This window comes from Miscanthus floridulus, chromosome 8 (genome assembly GCF_019320115.1).
Source record: "Miscanthus floridulus cultivar M001 chromosome 8, ASM1932011v1, whole genome shotgun sequence".
In the NCBI taxonomy this organism is placed as follows: Eukaryota; Viridiplantae; Streptophyta; class Magnoliopsida; order Poales; family Poaceae; genus Miscanthus; species Miscanthus floridulus.
Genome location: NC_089587.1, coordinates 60,776,562 through 60,804,507, shown reverse-complemented (window position 1 = coordinate 60,804,507; position 27,946 = coordinate 60,776,562). Strand labels below are relative to the sequence as shown.

Genomic DNA, 27,946 nt, shown 5'->3' with positions numbered 1-27,946 from the left:
CACGATTGGATCGATTTCCATGTGCGGAAAGATTGGAAGTTGAGATAAGAGCATCTCTAATAAGAATTTCCAAAACTAGGTCACACCCAACCATCCGCCCTCCTAGCAGCACTCCACATCCTATACAACAGTGGTGTTGCCCTAACAAAGTCACATCCGACCACCCGCCCTCCCAGAGCACTCCACCTCCCTATACACGATCTCCTCCATCCTATACAATAGTGGTATCACCCTAACTAGGTCACATCCGACCATCGGCCCTCCCAGAGCAGATGGTGTGTACGAGAGGAACCTAAGAAGACATCTCCATCAATGGAGAAGCTCTACTTATCATGCCCGCATGCACCTCCAACCAGAAAACTCATCGCACGATGTCTCTTAGTCTAGTACCTTAGGTACTGAAGCAAGCAACTAATGAAAAACTAACGATTACAAACTTAAGGAGTTAATCCTGAAATATGCATTTCATATTCTTCGTTCCTATCAGTAAATTCAGATATTCAATGTTTGATCCTGATTCTGTTTCCTGTCATCGGGCCAGAGGCCCAGTGCTATCTATACGAATGGAGGCCCAGGTGGCAAGTTCATTGTCGAAGATTGCTAGAGCAATCAAATTTTCTCCAATCTTCTAGGGAAAATTGGGTGACGCTCATCATGGGACTTCGTCTTGAACCGCATTTCTATCGTCCATTGCATTAGGATTTAGGACCAGCCGACCAAAGGTGCCGAAGGCAACCTGACGCATGCTGTTAGATCATGATGAGGTGAGGATGCCATGTATGCACAAGAGGACGTTGCATACTGTATTTCCATCTAATTTTTTTCTTTACCGGAATAGCCGTTGCAGCCCAACGAGAGAGAGCTCCCAACGGGCGTCTTCTGCTGGGCTGAGATATGTATGGCCTCTTGCACCGAGCCAGTTTGTGAGGATGCATTATGCGTTGAAAATGAACCCACACACACAGCCAAGCTCCTGTTTTGTTCGGAACTTCGGACTGATTTAAGCCAATCCCCAGTTTTGATCAGCTGGTTCGTTTCTTATTTAAGAAAATCCCCAGTTTTGTTCGGGCTCGTTCGCCTCTAATTTAAGACGCTTCTTTGACTGGCCCCAGTTTTGTTAAACAATAAAACTAGTGCGACGCATTTGCATATTGCACTGCGCGAGACTTGGTGCTGCCAAGTGCAATTCTTTGTTACTTGAATGCTCAAAAGGCTGGAGCATAGGCCTTACACAATATTGTGCAGAGGTAATTAACAGTTGGAATCACTCATGCCATCTTCCTTGCACATGACAACCATCCTGTCAGTAGCACACGCCTAAGATTTACATCCTACACTTTTTTTTACAACTGAACCATGAGTTAGCCCACTAGCTAAAAATTATATGCATCAGCACTTCATTGTCACATTCTGTTTGCTGTCAGTACTGGTCGTTGTCGTGTACCCCGTGTCCTCAGTCTTAATCATGCCCTGCAGCAATTGCAGAATAAATCATACTTGCTTCTATCCAATCTTATCTTACTAACAAAACAGGAAAAAAAATTCTAATTGGTGCGTGCCCTTTTTCAAGGATTGAAAACTAAAAGTTACAAGAATGAATTGTTGATTATTTATCATACCCAAAACAACTACGCTTGGTCGCTACGTTATGTGATCGGCGAAAAGGCTGGTCAAATGAATAAAATGGATTGCAAAGAACAGGCAAGTTGTAGATTACTTTGGTGCTCCCATTTAACACACTGAAGCATAAAAACATGCAGGCGCATAAAAACAAATATATAAACCCCTGTACCTCATAATATACTGCATCATCCACTAATTATATTTCCCTATGCACGTCACTAAAATCATGTGATGTCATTTCCGTAAAAAAGAAAAGTAGTGACCATCTAGAAGAAGCAATTGTATCCCATACGAAACAGTAAAAAAAGGGGGGGTTCAAGTGATCACTTATTTAATCCATACCTCAGCTATTGGATATTCTAGAGAATGATTATGAAATGATTGAGTGCACATCATCATTGATCATTAAAAGAAAAAGAAATGCAAGCAATTCAGGTAATTTTTAGATCATGTGAATGGATACAACAAAATGGGTCAGAATTCCATATTTCTCAGGTGGTATCCTGATTCTTGTTTGTACTTGCCTGGTAATTACAATGAACTAACGATGCACTTAACTCGTTGCATTCATCAAGTCATGATTTTTTTTCTCGAACTACGCTGGAGATCTGCGTGTCATTTCATTAAGATAGAGAAACACAAGACATGCTAGATTTAGAAAGAAACCCAGCAAGCCGAAAAAACAAGCACCACACACCCACCCTAACCGAAAAGGAAGGGGTGGGGGTGGCTCTATACATGACCAGGGTCATGAAATCAGAACCACGAAAAAAACAAGCTTAATTAGTTCTCACCCATAAACCTCCCTCTCAATTAGAACTAACATAAAAAACAAGTGTATTTAGAGCCAAAATCAATGTCCATTGATCAAAAGTTGAAAAAAATTAAATTCAAATTGCAGCCTACATTCTACAACAAGATCAGTTTTGTGGGACTAAAAGCTAGCTAATTCCACTTGAGCCATAGATAGTTTTTACACCTGCCACAAATCAGACACGATAATTTGTTTGACAAAACAACCACCATAGGAGTGCTAACAAGACAGAGATTGCACTAAGTACCTGATGGCTGAAAATTTTCCTAGCACTAAGTACCTGATTGCTTCAAGGATTTCACATTCACAAACACATTCCCCTTTTTTCTTTTCTTTTCCTTTTTTTTCAGAAAGACAGTTGTAAGGTTAAAGAGCTAGACAGGCGACAGAAAACTGAAACCCAAGCACATAGGGCAAACATGTTGCCAGAGGTAACCAAACTAACCTTCACATTTAGGGGAGATGCTGCTGGTTCTTCCATGCCTTGAGCTGAGCAGCAAGCTGACCACACTTCTTTTTTGTTTCCTCCAGTTCATGCTCCAGGTCTCCAATCTACAAAGCAGCAGCATTCAGCTCTGAACAGATAGATGATATTTTCACTTCGCTTTTTAATGGCTCAGCATGATATGCATACCGTCTGCTTCAACTGTGTATCTCGTTGTCGAAGCTCTTCACGCCTGTAAAAATATTTTTCAGTTTCAGGGTGCAATGAACCAGGGCAGGATGAGTTTAACAATACCTCGCAGAACCCAACCCCATGAACTGAAAATGCTGTTTAGCAGAAGGGTGTTTATGAGCACATATGTATCATATAACTGGAATAGTACCGCAGCAAGTCAGGAAATCACTAAACTAAGACCAGCTGCAACTTTCTTTACCAAGATCAGACAACGCAAGGTTCCAAAAGACGCTAGGCGCTAGGCTACTACCTAGATGGATTAAACGTAGATAAAACACGATTAAGTGTTTGTGCTTTTTTATTTATTTATTTATTTTTCTGGCAACACATGTGGCTCAGATTAGATGCCCAACTTCAATCTCAGAAGGAATTGTAACACATTAAGGCAATTTCATTCCAATTCTTGCAAACTTGCAAAGAAGTGGTGAAAAGACTTGCAATTTTGATCCCCACACATCCTGTTACCCTTTTCCCTGGCTCTTCTGCGTGCTTTTTTCCTGCTCTCCCACCCACATGGCCACACATTGCCCATCAAGCCAGCCAGGCTACCGCTTTTTCGTGTTTCTACGCCACTTAAGCACTACCTCAGGCCTACGCGCACCACCTAGACATGTCCAGAGTTTTATTGGACGCCTAGGCCCTAAACGAGACGCTAGGGGTCCATTTCAGGTTTAATCGAGAGTAAACGTAGGTTTAATTAGGTTTTTTCGATCCATGAGACAACTAAACTTCTACAAGTCTGATTAGCTAGCTTGACGTTACTATGCAGCAAATATGGCACAGAAGTTTATAATGTCCTTGAAAGTGCAATGGATATTTTGAGTTACTAGTGTTCAGGCCTGGTGCAGTGGTGAGAGCTGTCTCACTGAGTCACCAGGTCGCGGGTTCGAAACAGCCTCTCCGCAGATTTTGTGGGGGGAAGGCTTGCCTCGGTTTTTCCCTTCCCCAGACCCCACTCATGTGGGAGCCTCCAGCACTGGGTCTGCCCTTTAGTGTTCCAAACCAAGTAAATACATCCTCACCTCATGTGTGTTTGCAAGGCAGGTCTGGACCTTGATTTTCCAGAAATTTAAACTTTATGCAGAAAGGGCAACAGAATCTACTAGTTGCTTCTATGGCTGGTGGTATAGTACTTTAACAAGTGTTCCAAAGGAGATGCACAAAGGACTTAATTCCCTGATCATCCTTGTTGCTTGGGAGCCCTGGAAGCAAAGGAACGCTTGTGCTTTTGTGGGAGCTCACCCAGATGTTCAGACCCTTTTATACAATGTGGCTGTGGAGGGCAGTTTGTGGTGTCTGGCTGGTGCTACGGTCCTTCAGGAGCTCCTCATAAGGTTGCTATCCCATGACCTTTAGGGTCTAGGTAGGTTGTGAAGGTCGCAATCGTCTCCCTTGTTCGAGGGCTAGTAAGGCAGGGTGTGTGTTGGGCTTTTGTAAGGGGGAGACCTCTTGACTCCTTGCCCGTTTTTTCCATACATTTTGTACAGTCTCTTTCTCTTAATGAAATGACACGTAGTTCTTCTGCATTGTTCTAGGGAAAAAAAAAGTAAACAGTACTCCATTTTTTTTTTCTCGAACACGCAGGAGAGTTGTGTATCATTATATATTAAGAAGAAAAAGGGGTATAAAACCCCAAAACCCAAACAACAACAACACACACCACACCTCACTTAAAAAACCACTGCTCGCCTATTACAAAAAAGACTTGACCTCGACCAGGAAAGAGAGCCCTACTTTGCACTTGGCACTAGAGCGAGGAGATGAGAAATTCCTCTAGCCCCAGCCAGACTCCATAGAAGTAACTCCTCTCTAATGAGCAACAGAACACCATTCAGGTTGGGGATAATCCCATCAAATACGCAGCAATTGCGATGATTCCAGATTGATCAAGCCACCAAAATTATGATAGAATTGAGACCTTTTTTAATCTGACCATCCTAAACAGTACTCCATTGGTTGCCCTGCCTTTTGCTAGGGCAACTTTAGTTGTTCAGTAACTTCACTGCAACTAGGTTAAGTAAAGTACGTTCTTTTCTTAAATTCAATATTAAAATTCTCACTGTGGGGATCTCCCCCAGTCTTTTGCCGTCAAAAAAAAACTAGGTTAAGTAAAGTGTGGCTTGCCACATGAACTGTCGCAGCAAGGTTGATAAAAAGGCTAAGTTATGATGTCTGGGTTAGGCTTAGGCACTAACAAAGGTATAGCTTGCTACAGTTATTGTGAAGTTTAGGGTTAAGCGTGAACCCTACACGCCCTAATGTATGTAGTAGCATGCCAGAAATACATGTAACATAAAGCGACACATACTCTGTCCATGAAATTTATAAAGATTATTGAGGATTTTATAGGGATGATTATTGATAAGAAACATGATGCACAAATAAAATGGAGGTAGTGTATATAAAATGGACAGGACATAATGCTGCAATGCATTTATTAACAAAACCATGCTCAAACTTTTAATTAACAAGATCAGTAATTTAAAATCCATGCAGAAACTCTTCAATGACTGCAGTAACCATGCATAAGGACTATCTTTCCAAAACTCCCCAAGATACAACATGAAAGCAATAGTAAAAGCAATTTTACCTTGAAAACAGAGCAATGTTTTCTTCACTCAGCTTCTCAATAAAATTAGGATCTAGAACACCAGAGGAGCCAATCTCCACCAGATCCTGAACGAGGCAAAAAAAAAAATTGTTAGGTGCCAATAGTAATTTTACTTGGTGGAATGCTATGATTGATTAACAAAGATTGTGTTACAAATTAAAAATAACCTAGTAGTAAAGGTTGTCACAACACTGGCCAGTCACTATGAACCAGGGTAACTGGGATTTCTAATTGATAGAAGGTGGAGACAGCAATAATAAACTGAGCAAATTTCACAAAATTACAAGTATGTCAAATAATTATCACAAAATTGCAGTTATTTACACCTATCACAAGAAAATTTATATTTTGCACAATTTATTGGTAAACTATACTTTTGATGCGCATCGACAACTATGCTGTTATAAGGATGGCTTCACATGTAAAACGGAGAGTCAGTATTATTGAGTTGCATGCACCGACCAGTTGAACCCAAAAGCTTAAGGTGATGGGGAGAGGTGGGCAATTCACTTATACTCCAACACTACCCCTCACGTGGAGGCTCCCTTAGGCCTCAGACGTGGAATAGGAGCGGACAACAATTATTTTATTTAATTATGCCTACCAGGATTCGAACTCGAGACCTCTGGCTTTGACACCATATTGAGTTGCATGCACTGACCAGTTCAACCCAAAAGCTTAAGCTGATGGGGAGAGGTGGGCAATTCGCTTATACTCCAACAATTATGTTAAAGCTTTATACACAGACTGGCCTCTGTACTCTCACTCCCCACCAAAATGACATGGTGTTAGCACATTGGTGGCATTGGACCTGGTGTAGAGTTGAGAAGAAGCACACATAGAAGGTTTCAACTCCCTTGTGATTCTAGACACATGGTGGATCTGGATTCTGGAAACACCGGAACAGGAGTTTCTGATGGAGTGCCTCCATGGGTCAATGTGTGTCGCAGAAAATTTCTGATGAGGCAAGGCTATTGTGTCTTTCAGGAGCAAAAGAACTCAGCGCATTATGGAGTGGCGGTATTGTTTTAGTAAAAGTTTTGTGTGCGTGAATTTGGGTGTCACTTCTTAGGAGAGTACATCCGTACTTGCACCATTTCCTCTCTTTACTACAAAGATATTATTCCTGCACTGGCCAACTGGACGTCTAAGTCCAACCTGTATGATTAGCTTCTGTGTTACCACAAAATCAAATAAGGAAGCGACAGACATGTAAACTAAGGTGTGCTTGGAAGGGCTAACGAATAAACAAAGTAACAAACATTCATTAGCAACATTAGTGGTAGCTAACAGTGTTTTTTTTTCACATGAGCTATGATGGGGAAATAAAAGGATAAAAACGCCTAACTAGAAACAAAACATAATTGAAAGCCTAAAAAGAGCAAACCTCATCCAAGCCTTCTGACTCCATATTGTTCTCTTGTGCTTGGCCAGACGATTGCAAAAGAGAACCTGGCCAAAACAGAACAAAGTAAGAACATTAATTAGATAACATAACTTATAAGCTATCATAGATTCTCATGTAGAAAGATGCTTAAAATACAAGGAAATCAGGATCTAAATCACCAGTCTATAATAAATAAAACCCACCATTCCAAGTGCAAGAATTTAGATCAACAAAGCAAAGAATGGATGTCACCGACAGTATCTCATGCTACAGCTGCTATAATAATTTTTCCTATGCCCCTAGGGCGTGAAATTTTCTCCATAAATGTGCCCTAAGGCCAAGCACTGGGTGTGCCCATATTGCCAAGGCCAAGGTTCAATAGAACTTTTCGTATATACGAATTTGACATTAATCAGAGAAAAATGTATGCCTTTGACCTTGCTGTTTATTATGACAAGCTGACACCAGTGGATATTCAAGCTTGCAGTGCATCGTAACATTTGTGTTTTCAGTATTTACTCCATTATTTAGTCAGATAATGAGCTTCAACTGAAGCAGCATCAAAATAACCAGGCAGATCTCCTAATGCAATGGCAGGCAGATCTCCTGCGTGTTTGAGGGGGAAAATATCACATCATTTCTTGACACAGAAGTTTTGCAGACTCAGCAACACACATTCATAAAGCATTGAAAAAATATTTTATTTTATAATAATCAAACCACCACAAAATGATAAAATACTAGTACAAACAAAGAACAGGGTAGTATTGAGCACCATTATTTGCTAACCCAACAGTTTATGTCATCGTATGTCTCTGGTAGCAAGTTTGACGACAGCCCTCCAGTCCTTCGGGCACTGGAAGCTTTATGGTGAACTTGAGTTCCAGGACCACCCGAATCTTTGAGGGTGGCCTTATACTGGGATCTTAACTGTGGATCTATTGGCTGGTAACCAATCAAATGGCACCTTTCTTTCCTGCAAAGACATAGATTCCACTCAAATTTGATCACCAAGACATAAGCAAACATTTTTCATTTATGCAAGTACTGCAACATTTTAATCCTTAGTCAGACATAGTACAAGTTGCAAACACCAAATACCATATAGTGCTCAGTCCCTAGTAGTGTTGCAGATAGTTAATGCCAGAATAACTTGGGTGGTTACAAGGGCTATTCCTTTTGCTATGTATTCAATGTGGTATAGGTATACACAGTGGGCGTACCCAGTGCAGAGAGCTCCCGCTCTGTGCGGGGCCTGGGGAAGGGTGTCAGTGGCAAGCCTTACCCTTGCCTGTGCAATGCGAGGAGACCGCGACTCGAACCCGAGACCTTCCGGTCACAGGCGGTAAGACTCTACCGCTTGCACCAGGCCCGCCCTTCATAGGTATACACAGTGATGACTCTAATATAGGAACAAATTGTCTATTTTCCTATAAGATTGAGGTGCACAAGGAAAGAACTGAACGAAGCACTTACCAGAAATCAATAATAATTTGTCTAAGTCTTGCTTCTAGCCGAATAAACAATGGTGTCCTCTCAAAATCTTGTTTGTCATGTGCTGGTTCAATAAAATTTGCTTCAAGTACACCTGAATTGTGACACTTGTCATCACAGGGAGAAATAACATGAATAACAATAACTGCAGTACTGATTACTGAACATATGAAACTCACCAACCACACTTCTCCCTCTGCTAGATCCTTCTTGAAGGACCTTCCAGAAAGGCTATAAAGGGGGGAAGGTAGCAGAAACTCAGTTCCAACCCAAAAAAAAAAGGAGATATAATATTTGAATCTCTAGAACTGCATTCAAAAAGAAGAAAAAAGAGTCCCTAAAACTGTGCATTTAAGATGATTGGCTCAGCTCAGAAACATACATTTAGAAAAATATCGGATTAATGAGCATTTAGATAATTCTCACTATGCTAAGAAAAACCAGCAAAATTATTGTAGAAAGTGTACAACTGCCAGAACATACAAAAAAAATTGCTAGAAAACTTGCTACCCCTAACCCTTACATAACAGGTTTAGATACCATTCAAAAGAATGGAGATTCTAATGTTTCGCTAGGACTAAAGGCATGAGACATTGATTGGACATCAGCAAACATCTAAATCAGATATTGTCATATTGAAGGTCTTGAAGATGGAGCTAAATATTTCTACACCAGTAAGAAGACATCAATCGGGATCACAGACGCAAGCACATGCCAACTACAATTATTGCAAAAGATATAATTTAAAATAATTATAAAACAAATGGGCATTTTTATCCCATTATCCCTACTGTAGTTTTATTCCACAAGTTGAATTATCAGGACTGCAGACAACTAGTTGGAAAGTAGGTACCCAATAAGAAGTCTACTATTGCCTATCAATAGCTGAAAATAGTCCTCTCACAAGCTCTGTTTAGAAACGCAGCGCCTAGGCGCTAGCTAGAGCAGCACTTCCTAATCTAGCACCTAGGCATTTTCTCCACTTAGCACTTAACGAAGTTTTGGGCTTGATTTATGTACGAAAAATCAGATAAATTAAAGATGAGATGAACTATGGACATATTACTCATGGATGCATGTATATGCCAAATTTTATTTATTTAACATGGCATTACTTTAACCTACAGAAGGTACAAATGCCTAGCCACACTAGTAGCTAGGTGAAGTCTGCCCAGCAACCTAGCACCTAGTGCTTTTTGAAATATGGATTACAGGTATTACTTCTGGTACATATATGCAGTGTATAGTTGGCTGGCATGCTTCTGCAGTACATTGTACATTAATTATGTTAAATTATGTTAAATATCCCAAATTCCACCTACCCATAAATGTGTACTATTGGCCGATAGGAGAAATGTTGGTTTAAAATGAAGCTAAACAACATGGTGCGTAATGAAAACAGAAACTGCTCTAAAATAGAGAAAAGTAACCAGATGTTTGCTGGCAAGTGGGGATAGATGTTACCATTATAAGACGATCTTTGTGGTAGACATTCATCCCAAAAATGCCCAAAATAGGGGCCTCCTTTGCAAAACCAACATCAATTTTTACCGAGGCCTATATAGATAAATCGAAACATAGTAGTAAAGAAACATAAACAGATAGTATCATAAACAAAAGAAATGTAGCTGTAAAGAAAAACTGAAGGCACCATTTCATCACAAAAGAAAAGTTAAAGAATGGCTAACCAAAAACTGAAAAGAGTGACTGCTTTTGTAACTTCTGACAAACTCATTGAGCCAAACAGGAACCATCGATGAAATTCAATGCGCATTATTACCAGTTGTAGAGACTAGAGAACTAAGAAACAAGAAACATGGGTGGAAATTGCACAAATTTACTTACCACATGGGAATCATGTGCAGCTTGAGGTTTGTAAGTAACGACTTTCTTAAACTTTAGTTCATCAGTGATAAATAACTGCTCAACAGGTTTTCCTCTTAATATAATTTGGAAATTATCGAACTTCCTGAGGTAAAGGATGGAGGTATAAGCCTGGGTAAGGAGAAACACAATGTTACCAACCAGATAACAGATAAAGAATTAGGAAGGACAAAAGAAAATCAAGAATATAAAGACTAAAACCTACTCGCAATGAAAATCTGAGTCTGTGGGATATGTGTTGCTTAACAATTTCTTTCTGACTCTTTGTGAACCCCCCACTTGCACTACCTTGATCTCTAAGTAATATGTCCTGAAAAATGAGCACCAGAACTGAAGATAAGGACATGAACAGTCCAGTGTTAAAAAACAAGCGCACGCATGGTGGATAATAACAGTAAAGAACTGAATGAGGCTATGCAGTGAAAGAACTGAAGAAGTCTGGAATCAGTGGCAAACATCATTCAGTTTCTTAATTCTCATGTGTGACATTTAAAAAAATCGCAAATATCCTGCTCTGCAGCAAAATACAACATAGGGACCTCTGTTTCCAACAGTTCACAAAGCTAAACTAAATGTGTATCTTGGTATTCAATTCCAGATTCCTACAGAGCATTAATGCCATGGGAGAACACAGTTCATCAAGTATACATATTAACCCTAGGACAATTATACTTACCCTTTTCCTTGAGAAAAGTCAAATAGAACAAATCAGTCAGGTTGTTTTCAGAGGAATTAAAATTAGAATGATATAAAGCAAAACCATAACTTCACTAGCAAGTTTTATAATCATCTTTAACATATCTAATCTGCCTAATCTCTGTTAGTCCTATGTGCAAATAATTTGTTTGGTTCCCAGGAATTGAGAGGAATTGGAAAGTAATCTAATAACAAAATGAGAAGCACTTTCTAGATATTGGTTTGAATTCATGGGATCCAAACAGGCCCTTTGAAGGAAACAAACACAATCGAGAAAGAATACAATAACATGTATTGTGGTTGCTGCTGCCTTAAAGGCATTTTCATCAGACAAGGAAAGTCACTCTTTACAGTCCACATACATTGATTATATATAACATTTCTTACATTATGTGAATTCTGATAGGATAAATGGAACCAAACAAAATGGACAACATGGTCTTGCGATGAAAATTATATGAACACTCACCTCATCATCATCCTCAAAGTCAAGTTCCAAAAGGCCATCATCATTCATCCACAAATTGTACACTACCACTTTAGTTCCATGACTACCAACATCCTGAAACTGAATGCATATGAACACTATCAGTATAAAAGTAAACTGAAAAATTAGTTGCTCATCAGCAAGGACATAACCGACCGACTTGCTTATTGAATAGCTTCAGAAAAATAAGATAATCAGTTTAGCTTGTCATAAAAGGATTACAGCCATGTAAAAAGCATACATGCCTCAATGCATCGGAAATAGTACTGATAAAAAAAATCTGGATGCCACTTTGGGAGAGGACAAAAGAAATTATGAGTAAGGGAGTAAGGGCACAACAAAAAGATAACAACAAACATACTTCTACCCACTTCTTGGTCATGGAACAAAGGCACACTGTATTTCTCAATGTATGTATGTACAATTCTACCCCTGGATGTATCATCCAGTAGTATGCATTCATTGAACTATTGAAGGTTACTTTGGTTCTAGATTTGATATGCATATACTCCCTCAGTTTCGCAACAGGAGGTTCGAGGATAAGGAATACCTACCACTACAATAAGCCAGGTTATATATTGGGCACTCTTGAAGGGCGGGACTGGTGCAAGCGGTAGAGTCTTACCGCCTGTGACCGGAAGGTCCCGGGTTCAAGTCACGGTCTCCTCGCATTGCACAGGCGAGGGTAAGGCTTGCCACTAACACCCTTCCCCAGACCCCGCACAGAGCGGGAGCTCTCTGCACTGGGTACGCCCTTTATATATTGGGCACTCTTAACCATTAATGGTAACATTTTTTTTCTAGAATACGCAGGAGGGCTGCGGATCATTGTATTAAGATAGGGAAAGGAAAGGCTAAAATAGCCAATACAAAAAACTCACACCACACCACACACACCTCGGGATTTTTTTTTTTTACTATTACAAACGCGCCTGTTCAAAAACAAGAGACGACCAAAAAACCACAACTACAAGAGCCACTAGCCACCGTGACTAGCAGCAACCAGACCTCTGAGACCCTTGGCGCCTGCCAGCATCCAGTGATTAGCCTCATCCTGTGCAAGGAGAAGCGCCCGATGTAACCTGGGCGAGACACCATTAAACACTATGTCGTTCCTTTCCTTCCAAAGGATCCAAGCACGCACCATGATCAGCGAGTTAAAGCCTCGCCTAACGTCCTTGTTGAAAGTGCTGCCAGCTTGTTGCCACCAATCAAAGAACCCTGCCGCACTTGGTTGAGGTGCAACATCCGGTAATCCAAAACGACGAAGCAGCTGGTGCCAAAATTGCCTGTGAGAAGACACATGAACATAGGAGGTGCTGGATTGTTTCATCCTCCTGGTCGCAAAAATGGGCAATGCTCTGGATGGGGCAGACCACGTCGAGCAAGTCTATCAGCCGTCCAACAACGGTCATGTGCCACTGACCAGAGGAAAAATTTACACTTCCTGGGAGCCCAATTACTCCAAATCAATTTGCTTGGCTCAAAAAGGATTGCCCCAAGGAAGAAAGCCTCATACGCCGATTTGGCAGAGAATTCTCCTGAAGCCTCAAATTTCCATTTGTGAACATCATCAACCTCAGGTTGAAGTACTACTTCCTGGACCAAGTCCCAAATATCTAGATATTCAGCCAAGATTGCTACAGAGTAGTGACCTTGGATATCTAGCACCCAACTATTTTCCATTAGCGCTTCCCTAACAGTGCGCCTTCTTGCCTTCCTTTTTGGTACACATGCAAATAGATGAGGGGCCAATAGCTCAATAGAAGACCCATTCAGCCATTTATTCGGTCCAGAACTTGGTGTGCGCCCCATTGCTAACCGTTGAGGTCACAGGCCAAGGCAAAAAGAGCTTGGGCATTTCCATGAATTGTGACAGGGAAGGCATCCCATGGCTTATCGGGTTCAGTTTTACTTAGCCACAGCCATCTAACCCTGAGAGCCCAACCAAACTTCTGTAGGTCCAAAATACCCAAGCCACCCAATTCCTTCGGACGACTAACCTTGGGCCATGCAATCAAACAATGTCCACCATTTGTCTCCTTCCTGCCTCTCCATAGGAAATTACGACGAATCTTGTCTACTGCCTTTAAACACCATGGAGGAAGCTCCAATGCAGTAGCAAAATAGATCAGAACGAAAGTGAGAACTGATTGTACATAAGTAGCCCGACCAGCCCTGTTCAACAGATCAGCCTTCCACCCTGGCAGATGATCAGCAACTTTTTCAATCAAAGGTTGCAACTGTGCTCGAGTTAATTTCTTGAGAGAAAGAGGAAGGCCGAGATATTTGCAAGGAAATTCCTGGATTTCACATGGAAAATGAGTCTGCACCATAGCCAAGTCATCCTCAGAACATTGAATAGGTGAGACACAGCTTTTCTGGATATTGGTTCTGAGCCCCGTAGCAGTACCAAACAACTATAACAAAGCATGTACTATTTGTAGGTCTGTAGCGACCGGACGAAGAAACAGAACGACATCATCGGCATAAAGGGAGACACGATGATGGATACTTCGAGTGGAAAGGGGCTGCAACAAACCTTCAGCGCTAGCTTTTTCAATCAGGCTATTCAGGACGTCCATCACCAGAATAAAAAGCATTGGAGACAATGGATCGCCTTGCCGTAGCCCTCACCGGTGATAAAAGACCTCCCCGGGAACCCCATTAAGCAACACCCTAGATAGATGATGAGCCAAGCAAGCCACCGATCATATCCCGCCAGATGGGCCCAAAACCCCTTCTCTGAAGAACCTCTAACAGAAACAGGCCATGACACGGAGTCGAATGCTTTAGAAATGTCCAGCTTCAAAAGGATCCGTGGCTGTTTTTGTTGGTGCAAGAACCTGGTGGTTTCTTGGACAAGAAGGAAATTGTCGTGGATGCAACGCCCCTTCACAAAAGCACTTTGGTTGGCCGACACAAGCTCATTGAGTCTCCCTGCCAAGCGGTTGGACCAGCAGCTTTGTGATCAACTTGGCAAAACTATGAATGAGACTAATTGGTCGAAAATCCTTAACCATTGTCGCATCATTTTTTTGGGTAAGAGGGTTAACAGGGCTGAGTTAATAAGATGAAGATTCCTGTAATTCCCTCGCTGTATAGCTGCAATGGCTGCCATTATATCCTTCTTGATGGTTGGCCAACACTGTCTTATAGAAACGTCCTGTGTAACCATCAGGCCCTGGGGCCTTATCTGGAGGTAGGTGCTTGATGGTACCCCACACCTCTTCCTCAGTAAAAGGTTGGTCCAGGTCCGCGAGATCATGCTGGCTCAAATCTAACACATCCAAATTGATGGTTAAGTCTCGCTGGGCACTTGTACCCAACAATTGATTATAGAACTCAAAGATTGCAGCAGCCTTGTCTTCATGATTCGTCAGCACTTGTTCCTCTGAAACTATTTTTGAGATGAAATTCTTCCTCTTTCGATGGCGAGCATGAGTGGAAGAGAGCCGTGTTAGCATCACCATCCTTTAACCAACTAATCCTCGACCTGACCCGAGCAATTGTTCTCTGGAGAGAACTCAAAGCAAAAGAATGTTTCTTCAACGAATGCAGCAGCCAGAGCTCCCCTTCTGAGAGCTGTCCGGGTGTCCTGAGCAATCTTAAGTTGGTGAATAATTTCTCTGGCCAGGCCAAGCTGGGTGCCTGGGTACTGATATGACCAATGCATTTTTGGCTCCAACTTTGTAATGCTCGGATTAATAACTTAAACTTCAGAGACAATGTCTCCAAGGGACAGGATCTTGCTTCCACCGAACCCCAGGCCTGGGCAACTACCTCCTGGAATCCACCCAAACGAGGCCAAAATGACGCAAAATGGAACCTGCCCTTGCCAGGCAACATATCATTCAACCCTAGGATGAGAGGACAATGGTCTGAATCCTGAGAAGCTGCACTTTGCAGCAAGCAGTTTGGGAATAAAGTTTCCCACTCAATAGAAGAGAACACCCTGTCTCACTTGCTAAGAGTAGGTGAATCACCGCCACTACTCCATGTGAATTTACGACCAGTGAGAGGCAATTCCTTGAGAGCCAAGTCAGTCCAGAGCACGATGAAAACGACCCATCATAGCACGATTCAAGTTTGCATTGTTCTTATCTTCGTCCTTATAAATAAGATTAAAATCCCCAGCGATCACCCATGGGCCCTGGCAGTGAGTGCGAATCGAGCGGAGTTCTTGCAGGAAATTAATCTTCTCATCATTCCCTTGTGGCCCATACACGCATGTAAGCCACCAAGGTTCGCCGTCAGCCGGGAGGAATTGAATCGAAGCGCAATGAGCATCCACCCAAGTGCTTCCAGCAGGGCCAATATCTTGCCTCCACGCAACCAGGATCCCTCCACTGGCACCTACAGATGGCACCACCGTGAAATGACAGAAATCTGGACCCAGCGTAGAAAGAACAAGCCGCTGAGAAATAGCCTCCATCTTTGTTTCTTGGAGACAAACATCCGCTCTAATGGACTGAACCAGCGTGTGAACAGAGTCTTGACGTGCGGTAGAGTTTAAGCCCCGCACATTCCAAATGAGAATCTTCGCAGGATCCATAAGTCAACGAAAAGAAAGGCGACCAGGGAGCATAACTCAGCAGGTGGTTACCATCACGCCGGGGCACCTGTAGCCCTCAGGGAGGAGACCAACCAAACAAAAGCTGCGAGAGCCTGAACATGGGACGCCGAGAGGGAGACGCTGAATAATTTGGCGTAGTCGTCTCTTAACTAATGGATAATATGTTATATAGCTAATTCTAGTCCAAGGAGATTGATTTATGAAAAAATAATAATTCATTCACAACAAAGAACCAATAGGATTATGACCACCAAAAAGGGTTAAGAAGTTGTCTAGAACAGCAAGACAATGTTAGTTTCAACCATACAACTCAAGGTAATCTACTAAAATTATGATGGGTATCCTATACTGCTGGGACCAGGAGCAGTCGAGCAGGATCGACTTGACAGGGTCCTGAAGAGTCGCATAGCCCAAGTACTCAACAATAATCGGATTTTTTCTACCTTGTGACAAATAGAGCCCCATCCCAAATATGTGGGCTAACATCTCGTGCAGAATCACAATAACTCATTTGCAGGAAAAAAAAATCAGTACTGGATTCAGAATGACTGGAAAATGGACTAAACATTGCCTGGAATGAATGTGCCTCACCTGCTGCAGAAGTTCTTCCTTCGAAGAAAAAGGGGACCAATCAAGTACTATCTTCAGACTACTATCCCAATCACCCTGTGAACCATACACCAACGGTACAATGTCCCCATCTTGGATCTTAAAATCAAGCTGCAATAGTAATGGAAAGTGTAAGATCTAGACAGACAAAACATTGCCTCAAACACAAACAGCTTGTAAAATTCACATACCATTGGGACAACTATGTCATCCTTCATTGTCTTCCTCAAAAAAGTGTAGGAGAGCAAACCTATACTCAATGTAACATTACTGCAAGAGAATGAACTATATGAAAATCATTGCTAATTACAGAATAAGATTCAGTAAGTACCATGAATTCTTTCAAAATAAATCAAATCCAAATTCCATTAAGAACATTTACCTTCCACGGATTGCACGAGTAAAAACAATTGCATCTGCACCAAGTCTCATTGTGCTTGTCTTAAAGCCATTTCCATCTGTGCAGTAGAAGAAGGTGAGAAAGTAACAAGAGACAGCAATAGCAAGAGTTTTATACATGAAACTATAAAGCAGCTAGATACTAAATAAAAAAATTATACAAGTGTTCGAACAAAAATATCATCATGAGCTAGGACAAAGCAGTCCTTTTCTTTGAATGTAGACAGTAAACAATCAGATCTATTTGAGATTTGATAATTCATAATGGCAACAACATTGCAACTCAAATGGAAGAACTTAAGTTGTTTAATACCAATCCCGTAATGGACATACAAGTAAACTATCAAATATTGTTTTTTTGTGAGAAACCGAGCTTATCAACTGTAGCACAGAGTGTCATTTGAAGGTATACAAAATCCACCGACAACTTAACAAACATATACCTAAAATTTAGGGGTGCTCACATGACGGTGATTGCTCTAGGAAATATTATTATTAGTTCAAACTTGGATTATATTGGTAGCCAAAATTCCAAATCTCCACTATCCTATCCTGTTACAGACTCTATTTGGCACAAGTGAGAACTGGGAAGGTCCACCTAGATTAGAAAAAGAGTAGCCCACGATGTAAGGAGAGACAGTCGGTACGTTATGAAAGAGTCGTCCTAAAACGGATTATATACTAAATATATGCTTCCTCCAGAAATTTGAGTGCACAAGCCTCATCAAGATTAAATCATTTGAAAGTTCAATCATGTTAGTCAAGGTCTGTAAAACCATCCAGTTCAAACAAAATAATACATACACTGGCCAATAGTGGTCTTAGATTTCTTGGTTGAGAATCCTAAACTCATGCATCGACGGACACCTTCAGGATCCATGCCGCCTCCATCATCTGTGAAAATCCATGTTAATGGAAATCAATGTAGGACAAACTCTGATCTATCCCCAACCTGTTCAATCTAATTATATTCCAACCTCGAGTTTTATACCTTGGAAAACTAGCATTGAACTATTGTCTTTCAAATTGATGCTTTTATCCACTTTTATGAACGTGGCACCATTGCTTCTCTGAGACAATATCAGAAGACAATTACAGCTATTTGCAACATATACCAAAAACAAACTGAGAAAATTCAGCTAGTTTTAAGAGAAATGCACAAATGTTTAGATGAATACTACAAACCTCATCCACCGCATTGTCAAGAAGTTCAGCTATAGCTGCAACAAAAAAGAAGGAACAAAATGTAAGGGAATATTGACCAGACATACAGATATCTTGAACATAAAAGATGAACAGATGTCATTCCCATCATAATTATCAATCATCTCGTCGTCACTATTGTTCCAATAAAACATTATTTAGGGATGACAGGAAGTTGCTAAATTGCCATGATGCCAACAGGGATTATGTGCTCTAATTAACAGTGGCGGAGTGCGAGGTGAAATTAGGGGGGGGGGGGGGGGGGGGGGGGGGGGGCATTTCAGTATTGCACAACACAAATGGTCATCAAAAGAAACTTCACAATTGCTAGGTTTTGCAAAGCTACACTGTACAGTTGATTGTAATGGCCATAGGAAACATGAATAGCTTGTATCAATAGGCTAGTTTGCAGCTTGCAGCATGGCTATTGGTGAACACTTCCTGGGCCGGTGCACACTCTGAAAAATGATACTACGACTAGTATGCTTCTACAGGCTATGCTCATGCAGAGTTTGAAATGAGCTGAACATGATTACTAGTATGTAGTTATCAAATTGTACTACCGCACTTTGTGTCTCATATTGCATTAATGTTTAGCGGCAACACACTAAATTTAAGAGTAATCAATAGAGGGCTCATGTGGGGAGATAGTGCATTCAGTGGGCTTGCATGGTGGCATGCCTCAATCGTGATGGATAAGTCATGTGTGGCTGGTCTTTGTGGGGCTGTTGTTGCTCACATGGTCCTTGTGGCTGTTTTTCTGTTTTTAGAACAGCATCTTAGACTAGAGGACAGCATCTTAGACTAGAGGACAGCATCTTAGCTAGGACAGCATATTAGCATCTTAGACTAGCATCTTGGCATATGCTTGGCTGGCTAGCAGCCTATAAATATGTAACCCCAACCCCTCAGGTTGGTATGGCATTTGTGTGAGCTTGTGTGAGAAATAGACAAGAAAATTGCCCCAACTCCTAGTGTCATCCTCTCTCGATGAGAGTAAGAATTCTCCTACTACCAAGAGTGAGAATTCAGCGACTAACAAGTGGTATCGGAGCCGTATTATCCTGTAGCCTGAGCATCTCTTGCTCATCTTCTCTCCCAGCCCCACAACAGCCCCAGCTGTTGGCAGCAGCAGCTCCTCCGGCCGCTCCTGTTCACTCCTCTCCCAGCTCGTCTGAAGCAGCCCTCTCCCCACGCAGCAGCCCCCCGGTAGCGCGTCATGTCCGCAGGGCAGTCTCAGCGCTCGGTCGCCTCGAGCACGCGGCGTCGGCAGGAGGCCGAACTTGCCGCGGCAGAGACCGCTGCGGCGGCGGAAAGGGCGTCGAGGCTGGCAGCGGCGGAGCTGGCAGCAGCCAGAGCGGAGGCGGAAGCAGCGGCGGCGGCGAATGCAGCGCGTGCGGCGGCGGCGGAGGTCGAGGCTCTGCGCGGCAGCATCGACAGCTCCATTTCCGCTGACGACACCGCCGACGCGGACCTCGAGCTGCTAGAGAGGGAGGCAGCGCGAGCGCGGGCGGCGCAGTGGGCAGCCGCGCACGTCCACGAGCGTGGCGGCAGCCCAGACAGGCGCGGACGCGCTGGCGGCGCTCCTGGAGGAGGCGCGCACGGCGGTGGCGCTCCTGGGGCAGCCGCGCATGCCCACGAGCGCGGCGGCAGCCCAGACAGGCGCGGACGCGCCGGTGGCGCTCCTGGAGGAGGCGCGCACGGCGGCGGCGCTCCTGGAGGAGGCGCGCACGGCAACGGTGGCGGACGGGTCGATGGAGAGCGCGGCCTTCACAGGCAGCGTGGCTCTCTCTCCCCGGATCGGTACCGATGGGTCGATGGAGAGCGTGGCCTTCACAGGCAGCGTGGCTCTCTCCCCGGATCGGCACCGTGGTTACCACAGGCTCCAGGCTGTTGTCAGGGACGTCGGTCCCGGCGGTGGGTGGCCTACCCTCACCAAGACCAACTACGTCGAGTGGGCTGCGGTGATGAGGGTAAAGCTCCAGGTGCGGCACATGTGGGAGGCAGTCCGGTATGGCGACGTCGACTACGACCTAGATCGACGGGCGCTGGATGCTCTCATCGCTGCAGTCCCGCCCGAGATGCAGTTCTCGCTTACCAGCAAGCGGACTGCCAAGGAGGCTTGGGACGCCATCGCTGCGGCACGCATCGGCAGCGACCGCGCCCGCAAGTCCACGCTGCAGGCACTTCGCAAGGAGTGGGAGAACCTGGCCTTCAAGCCAGGTGAGGACGTTGATGACTTTGCTCTCCGTCTCAACACTCTGTTGCAGAAGATGGTGCAGTTCGGCGACGACACCTACGGCGAGGAGAGAGCTGTCGAAAAGCTCTTCCGCTGCGTCCCCGAGAAGTACAAGCAGATGGCTCGCTCGATCGAGTCGCTGCTGGATCTCTCCACGATGTCGATCGAGGAGGCGATAGGTCGCCTCAAGGTCGTCGACAGTGATGAGCCACAGTCCCTCTCGGGGCCCATCACCACTGGCGGGAAGCTCCTTCTCACTCGGGAGCAGTGGCTTGCCAGCCAGGGTGACCGGAGGAAGGGGGAGCCTTCTTCCGCGACAGGCGGCCGCAAGCGTGGCAAGCCGCGCAAGGCGCGCAGAGACGCCCAAGCCGGGGCGCGAGGACGTGCCGAGGGTGATGCCCGCGGAGGCGCCCAGGGCAGCGCCGCCGGCAGGCACAAGCCGGCACGAGACGACACCTGCCGCAACTGCGGCCAGCTTGGCCATTGGGCCAAGGACTGTCGACAGCCACGACGCGGCCAGGCCCACGTCGCACAGGCGGAGGAGGAGCCGGCTCTGTTCATGGCACATGCCAGCATCGAGCTACCTCCAGCGGCACCGGCCGCAGCGGCTCTCCTCCACCTCGACGAGCCAAAAGCACACGCCCTCCTCGGCGACAGCTCCGGCAACGACAAGACTGACGGGTGGTGCCTCGACACCGGCGCCACCCATCATATGACCGGTCGACGGGAGTTCTTCACCGAGCTTGACTCTAGCGTCCGAGGCTCCGTCAAGTTTGGGGATGCCTCCGGCGTGGAGATCAAGGGCGTCGGCTCCATCATCTTCACCGCCGTGTCTGGTGAGCACAGGCTGCTCACCGGAGTCTACTACATCCCCGCGTTGAGGAACTCCATCATCAGCTTGGGACAGCTGGATGAGGACGGTTCGCGCGTGGTGGTCGAGGATGGAGTCATGAGGATTTGGGATCGCCGTCGTCGCCTTCTTGCCAAGGTATCCAGAAGCGCAAATCGACTCTACGTCCTTAACGTGCAGGTGGCACAACCCCTCTGTCTCGCTGCTCGTCGGGACGACGAGGCGTGGCAGTGGCACGAGCGTTTCGGGCACCTTCACTTTGAGGCCCTGAAGCGGCTCAGCGCCACGAAGATGGTGCGAGGCCTGCCGTGCCTCGACCATGTGGAGCAGCTCTGCGACGTCTGCGTGTTGACGAAGCAGAGGCGACTCCCCTTTCCACAGCGGGCTAGCTTTCGAGCCAAGGAGAGGCTCGAGCTTGTGCACGGGGACTTGTGTGGCCCGGTGACACCGGCCACACCGGGAGGACGACGCTACTTCCTGCTGCTCGTCGACGACCTCTCCCGCTACATGTGGGTGATGGTCCTCGGCAGCAAGGGAGAGGCTGCGGACGCCATCAGGCGCACGCAGGCTGCTGCGGAGGCGGAGTGCGGCCGCAAGCTGCGCGTGCTGCGCACCGACAACGGCGGCGAATTCACGGCGGCTGAATTCGCGTCGTACTGCGCTGACGAGGGCATTCAGCGCCACTACTCCGCGCCGTACAGCCCGCAACAGAACGGCGTCGTCGAGCGGCGCAACCAGACGGTTGTGGGGATGGCTCGGGCCCTCCTCAAGCAGAGGGGCATGCCGGCTGTCTTCTGGGGAGAGGCGGTGGTGACGGCCGTCTACATCCTCAACCGCTCGCCTACCAAGGCGCCCGACGGCAGGACGCCGTACGAGGCTTGGCATGGGCGCAAACCGACGGTCTCCCACTTGCGGGTCTTCGGCTGCCTCGCGTTCGCTAAGGAGCTTGGCCACATCAGCAAGCTCGACGACAGGAGCACTCCGGGAGTGTTCATCGGCTACGCGGAGGGCTCGAAGGCCTACCGCATCCTCGACCCGAAGACACAGCGTGTGCGCACGGCGCGCGACGTTGTGTTCGACGAAGGGCGAGGATGGGCGTGGGACAAGGCGGTGGACGATGGCTCGGCTCCGACGTACGACGACTTCACTGTTGAGTACGTCCACTTCGAGGGAGCTGGGGGAGTAGGCGGCTCTTCTTCGGCGAGCGTGTCTACCCCAGTCCCCGAGCCTCCACCGACCCCGGCGCCTGCTACTCCGACAACACCACGCTCTGCAGCCAGGACCTCGGCTGCGATGAGTTCTCCGCCGGCTCCACCACAGCCGGCAACGCCACGCACTCCAGCACCGACAGGCACCACTCCGGGCACGTCTACTCCACCACCAGCTCGTGTCGAGCACGGCCCGGTTGAGCTCGCTACTCCGCTCTCTCACGACGAGGAGCGCGTCGACGCGTACCACGACGGCGAGCCGTTGCGGTACCGTACTATGGAGAACCTTCTCGGCGACCAGCCGGTGCCGGGACCGGTGCCTCATGACCTGGAGGCGCAGTTGCACCTTGCGTGTGACGACGGCGAGCCTCGGTCGTTTGCAGAGGCCGAGAGACACGCGGCATGGCGCGCCGCGATGCAGTTGGAGATGGATGCGGTTGAGAAGAACCGCACCTGGGAGCTTGCTGACCTTCCTCGTGGTCACCGCGCGATCACCCTTAAGTGGGTGTACAAGTTGAAGAGGGATGAAGCCGGCGCCATCGTCAAGCACAAGGCTCGCTTGGTGGCACGAGGTTTCGTGCAGCAGGAGGGGGTCGACTTCGACGACGCTTTTGCTCCCGTGGCACGGATGGAGTCCGTGCGACTCCTTGCGCTAGCTGCCCAGGAGGGCTGGCGTGTTCACCACATGGACGTCAAGTCGGCGTTCCATAACGGCGACTTGAAGGAGGAGGTCTACGTGCACCAGCCGCCGGGATTTGCGATCCCCGGCAAGGAGGGCAAGGTGCTCCGCCTGCGCAAGGCCCTCTATGGCTTGCGGCAGGCACCGAGGGCGTGGAATGCCAAGTTGGATTCCACGCTAATGGGGGATGGGCTTCGAGCAAAGCCCGCACGAGGCGGCCATCTACCGACGGGGCAATGGAGGAAATGCCCTGCTGGTGGGTGTCTACGTCGACGACTTGGTGATCACCGGCACCAAGGATGCGGAGGTGGCGGCATTCAAGGAAGAGATGAAGGCCACCTTCCAGATGAGTGACCTGGGGCCTCTCTCCTTCTACCTGGGAATCGAGGTGCACCAGGATGACTCCGGGATCACGCTTCGACAGACCGCCTACGCCAAGCGCGTCGTTGAGCTAGCTGGGCTCACCAACTGCAACCCAGCTCTCACTCCGATGGAGGAGAGGCTGAAGCTGAGCCGCGACAGCACGACGGAGGAGGTGGACGCTACACAATACCGGCGCCTTGTGGGAAGCCTTCGCTACCTCGCCCACACACGGCCGGACTTGGCATTCTCCGTCGGCTACGTTAGTCGGTTCATGCAGCGACCGACGACGGAGCACCAGCAGGCTGTGAAGAGGATCATCCGCTACGTTGCGGGGACTCTCGACCACGGCCTCTACTACCCGAGGTGTCCTGGGGCGGCACACTTCGTCGGGTACAGCGACAGCGACCACGCCGGCGACATCGACACCAGCAAGAGCACGAGCGGGATCCTCTTCTTCCTCGGCAAGTGCCTCGTTAGCTGGCAGTCGGTCAAGCAGCAGGTGGTGGCCCTGTCCAGCTGCGAGGCCGAGTACATAGCGGCCTCCACCGCTTCGACTCAGGCGCTCTGGCTCGCTCGACTGCTTGGTGATCTCCTCGGCAGAGACACTAGAGCGGTGGAGCTCAGGGTGGACAGCAAGTCCGCTCTGGCCCTGGCAAAGAACCCCGTGTTCCACGAACGCAGCAAACACATCCGGGTGAGGTACCACTTCATCCGAGGCTGTTTGGAGGAAGGGAGCATCAAGGCGAACTACATCAACACCAAGGACCAGCTTGCGGACCTGCTCACCAAGCCCCTTGGGAGGATCAAGTTCCTTGAGCTCTGCTCCAGGACCGGGATGGTTCAACTCTCCCACAAGACGACGCACAAGACTTAGGGGGAGAATGATGGATAAGTCATGTGTGGCTGGTCTTTGTGGGGCTGTTGTTGCTCACATGGTCCTTGTGGCTGTTTTTCTGTTTTTAGGACAGCATCTTAGACTAGAGGACAGCATCTTAGAGGACAGCATCTTAGACTAGAGGACAGCATCTTAGCTAGGACAGCATATTAGCATCTTAGACTAGCATCTTAGACTAGCATCTTGGCATATGCTTGGCTGGCTAGCAGCCTATAAATATGTAACCCCAACCCCTCAGGTTGGTATGGCATTTGTGTGAGCTTGTGTGAGAAATAGACAAGAAAATTGCCCCAACTCCTAGTGTCATCCTCTCTCGATGAGAGTAAGAATTCTCCTACTACCAAGAGTGAGAATTCAGCGACTAACAAATCGAAACTTTAGGCGCAGCCCAGTTTGCGCCTCCACAAGGCTCCGCCAGTGCTAATTAATAAATAACGAGCTGCTCATCAGAGAGAGAGAGACACCGATTGGCATCATCTACCAGTTCCAGCACAATCAATACACACAGAACTATGAAAAAGTTCCACACTCAGGGGCAGTCGAACAAAAAGTTTCTTCCATATCCAAAACTTAATCAGAAACAATGAAACTAACAGGAACCACTGCAGTGTAAGCGTAACCCATTAATATCAATCAAGGGACTACTCTTTCAATTACTAAAAGATCTTTTCTCTTTGCCCTAACAAACTTGGTTTTATCTCATCCAGCATAACAGACACATCACACTACTAACTAAGTATCACAGTTAGATAATCACCTATTTTTTTCTTCCATCGCTTATCAAATACGGTTCAAAGTGTAGCAGCAGCAACAGTGCCATATAGAATGCATTTAATCGCATCAATCAGAGGATGGATCTATTTTGTTTTTTGTTTTGTGCAAACTAGAGGATATCGCTTTCCCCTCCTTGCCCTAACAGGGTAACAGCAATAAGACTGAACCAATCTGCAGGCATCACCAACCTCCGAAAGCCCACTTGTGGGAGGTGGCGTTGGTGTGGAGGAACTTGGGGTGCACGCGCGCGCGGTCGAAGTCCCCCGCCTCCAGCGCATCTGCGGCCACGAAACAGCACCATCAGCGAGCGGCGACGCGAGAGGAGGGCGGAATTCGAGGAGGTGAGGTGAGGAACCTTGGAACTCTCTAGTCGGCGCAGTGGGGGCCTCGTACGCGCCGGCCTTCCAGAAGCTGCGGCAATCGAGGGCACGTCCGCCGCCGCCACCGCTGCCGTCCATCGCCAGCGGCATTTGAGGGGGCGGGGCCTTGGATGTTAGGATCTGCAGGAGATCGCCGGAGTGGTTTTTACGAATTTCTCAAAGTCAGAATGCCCTAAAATCGAAACCGCTCCTCGCCGTCGCATCCTCGCACGTAATAGGCCGATGGATGGATATAATGGTGTAATTGGGCCGGAGTTGCGTGGGCTTTTAGTCTTGGGAGTCAGGCAGGAGATATTGGGCTTACCAGCGGCGGATCCACAGGGGGGGCTGGGGGGCTCCAGCCCCCCTAATTTCTTGATTTCAAGCCTAATTACTGTAGCAAAAGCTTGATTTCACCATTAAATCTTCATGCAAATTAACATCTCCATTGTTTTAGCCCCCCTTATCCCGCATCGTGCATCCGCCACTGGGGCTTACTGATCCAGATCCAGGCTGGAGAGGAAGTTTGGGTGTACTTTGTTGTGTTCACGAGTTTTTTTCTTTGAATCTTGGTTCCTGTTGGATTTGTATTATTATATGTTTGATTGATCTAATGAATAGCACTATTTTCTCAAAGAAAAATACAAATGGACAAAACCTACAGGGCTCATATCTTGTGCATCAAATTTGCATATATTATATATTATACTAATTTAAAAATTCCCGAACTTGCAAAAAATAATCAACACAACCTGATAGCATAAAAACATTTTGTTTTATATGTTTTATAATTGGATTTTAAACTACAAATATAGCCATAGTCTGAAGTCACTAAATGGGATGCAGCAACGCAAACAGATGATCGCACGATAGATAAGTCCAGTTTCAATGGGAGGTTTCATGTTCCATCTTCCCAGACTTCATGTGTTAAATGGTGTAGATAAGTTTCATTCATACAAAACTTATTTTATCACATAAAACTTTCTTTATCTCTCTCTTCATCTATTCCATAACATGTCAATTTATTTTATGTTATGAAACTCTCATTGGGACAGGCCTGAGAACAAGGCTAATAATATAGCTCTCTCTTAGTTATATGTACATTTACACCCTACCGATTAGTCCATTTATATAGTGGTTGGTTCATCTTTGATCCACTTTTTACTCTTATAGGCCATGTTCGGCTTACCCCATATTAAGCTTGTTTGGTTTTTTTTTCAGCCGGAATAATATTTTTCTCTCACAACAATTCAACGGGAACAGTGTTTTTCAGCCAGTTTCAGCCAAGTTTTAGACCAGCGAACAGGGCCTATATTTTTCTTCGTTGCTGTTGCATTAGTTAGATGTAAATGTATAGGTCACTTCTCTTCTCTCCCATATTTTCTCTCCTCTACCTAACAAGTAACAACCCTTTACTATACTTGTTGTAAGCACAGGAGTACCTCTCTTAAAAATACTATAGCTCGCATGGCATCCTGTAACACGTTATCCCGTAAAAAGCTGACCGAGAAAACTCCTAAATACCAAATGCTTAGACAATTAGTTTCCCTATTTACATCAGAAAGAAGTGGTATAGTATATTATTTGCCGTTGAAACTCTTTTTCCTTATCTTATATTCTATCCCTTATAACTTTCGTGTTGAACCAAAAGAAGTGATGCAACATGAGTCTATTCCTTAAATGTAGTGGAATGATTTCATTCTTCGTATAAGTAATAATTATTATTAGCTTATGAGAAAAGAGATGGTCATGCATCAACTCATAACATTCCACGAACCAAACACTCTTTGTTTATCGGTGATCCATGCTAAGGAAAAAAAATTAAGTGCGGACCGTCCGCACCCAGCAACATGCGGACGTCCAATCAATTTGCGCCACGTGGGAAACAAATTAGAAGCCAACCCACGGTGCTGGTCAAGATTAACAGGTCCACTAGTCAGAATACGCTGGACGTCCGCACCGTGCTGCATGCGGATGGTCCCTATGTGATTTTTTTTCCCATGCTAACCAAAGCCCATGCTCACTTCATTCTCTCCTAGACTACATCATCTATTCTCCCACATGAGCAGAAAATCAGGATCACCGGGGCTATTTAGTTCGGCTTATAAGTTGTTTAT

General features: G+C 45.9%; 1 pseudogene; it reads right to left on the bottom strand.

Annotated features, from left to right (window-relative positions):
* Positions 1-850: 850 nt before the first annotated feature.
* On the bottom strand, positions 851-26,063 carry LOC136476491 (protein MICRORCHIDIA 1-like; annotated as a pseudogene).
* Between the last annotated feature and the right edge of the window lie 1,883 nt (positions 26,064-27,946).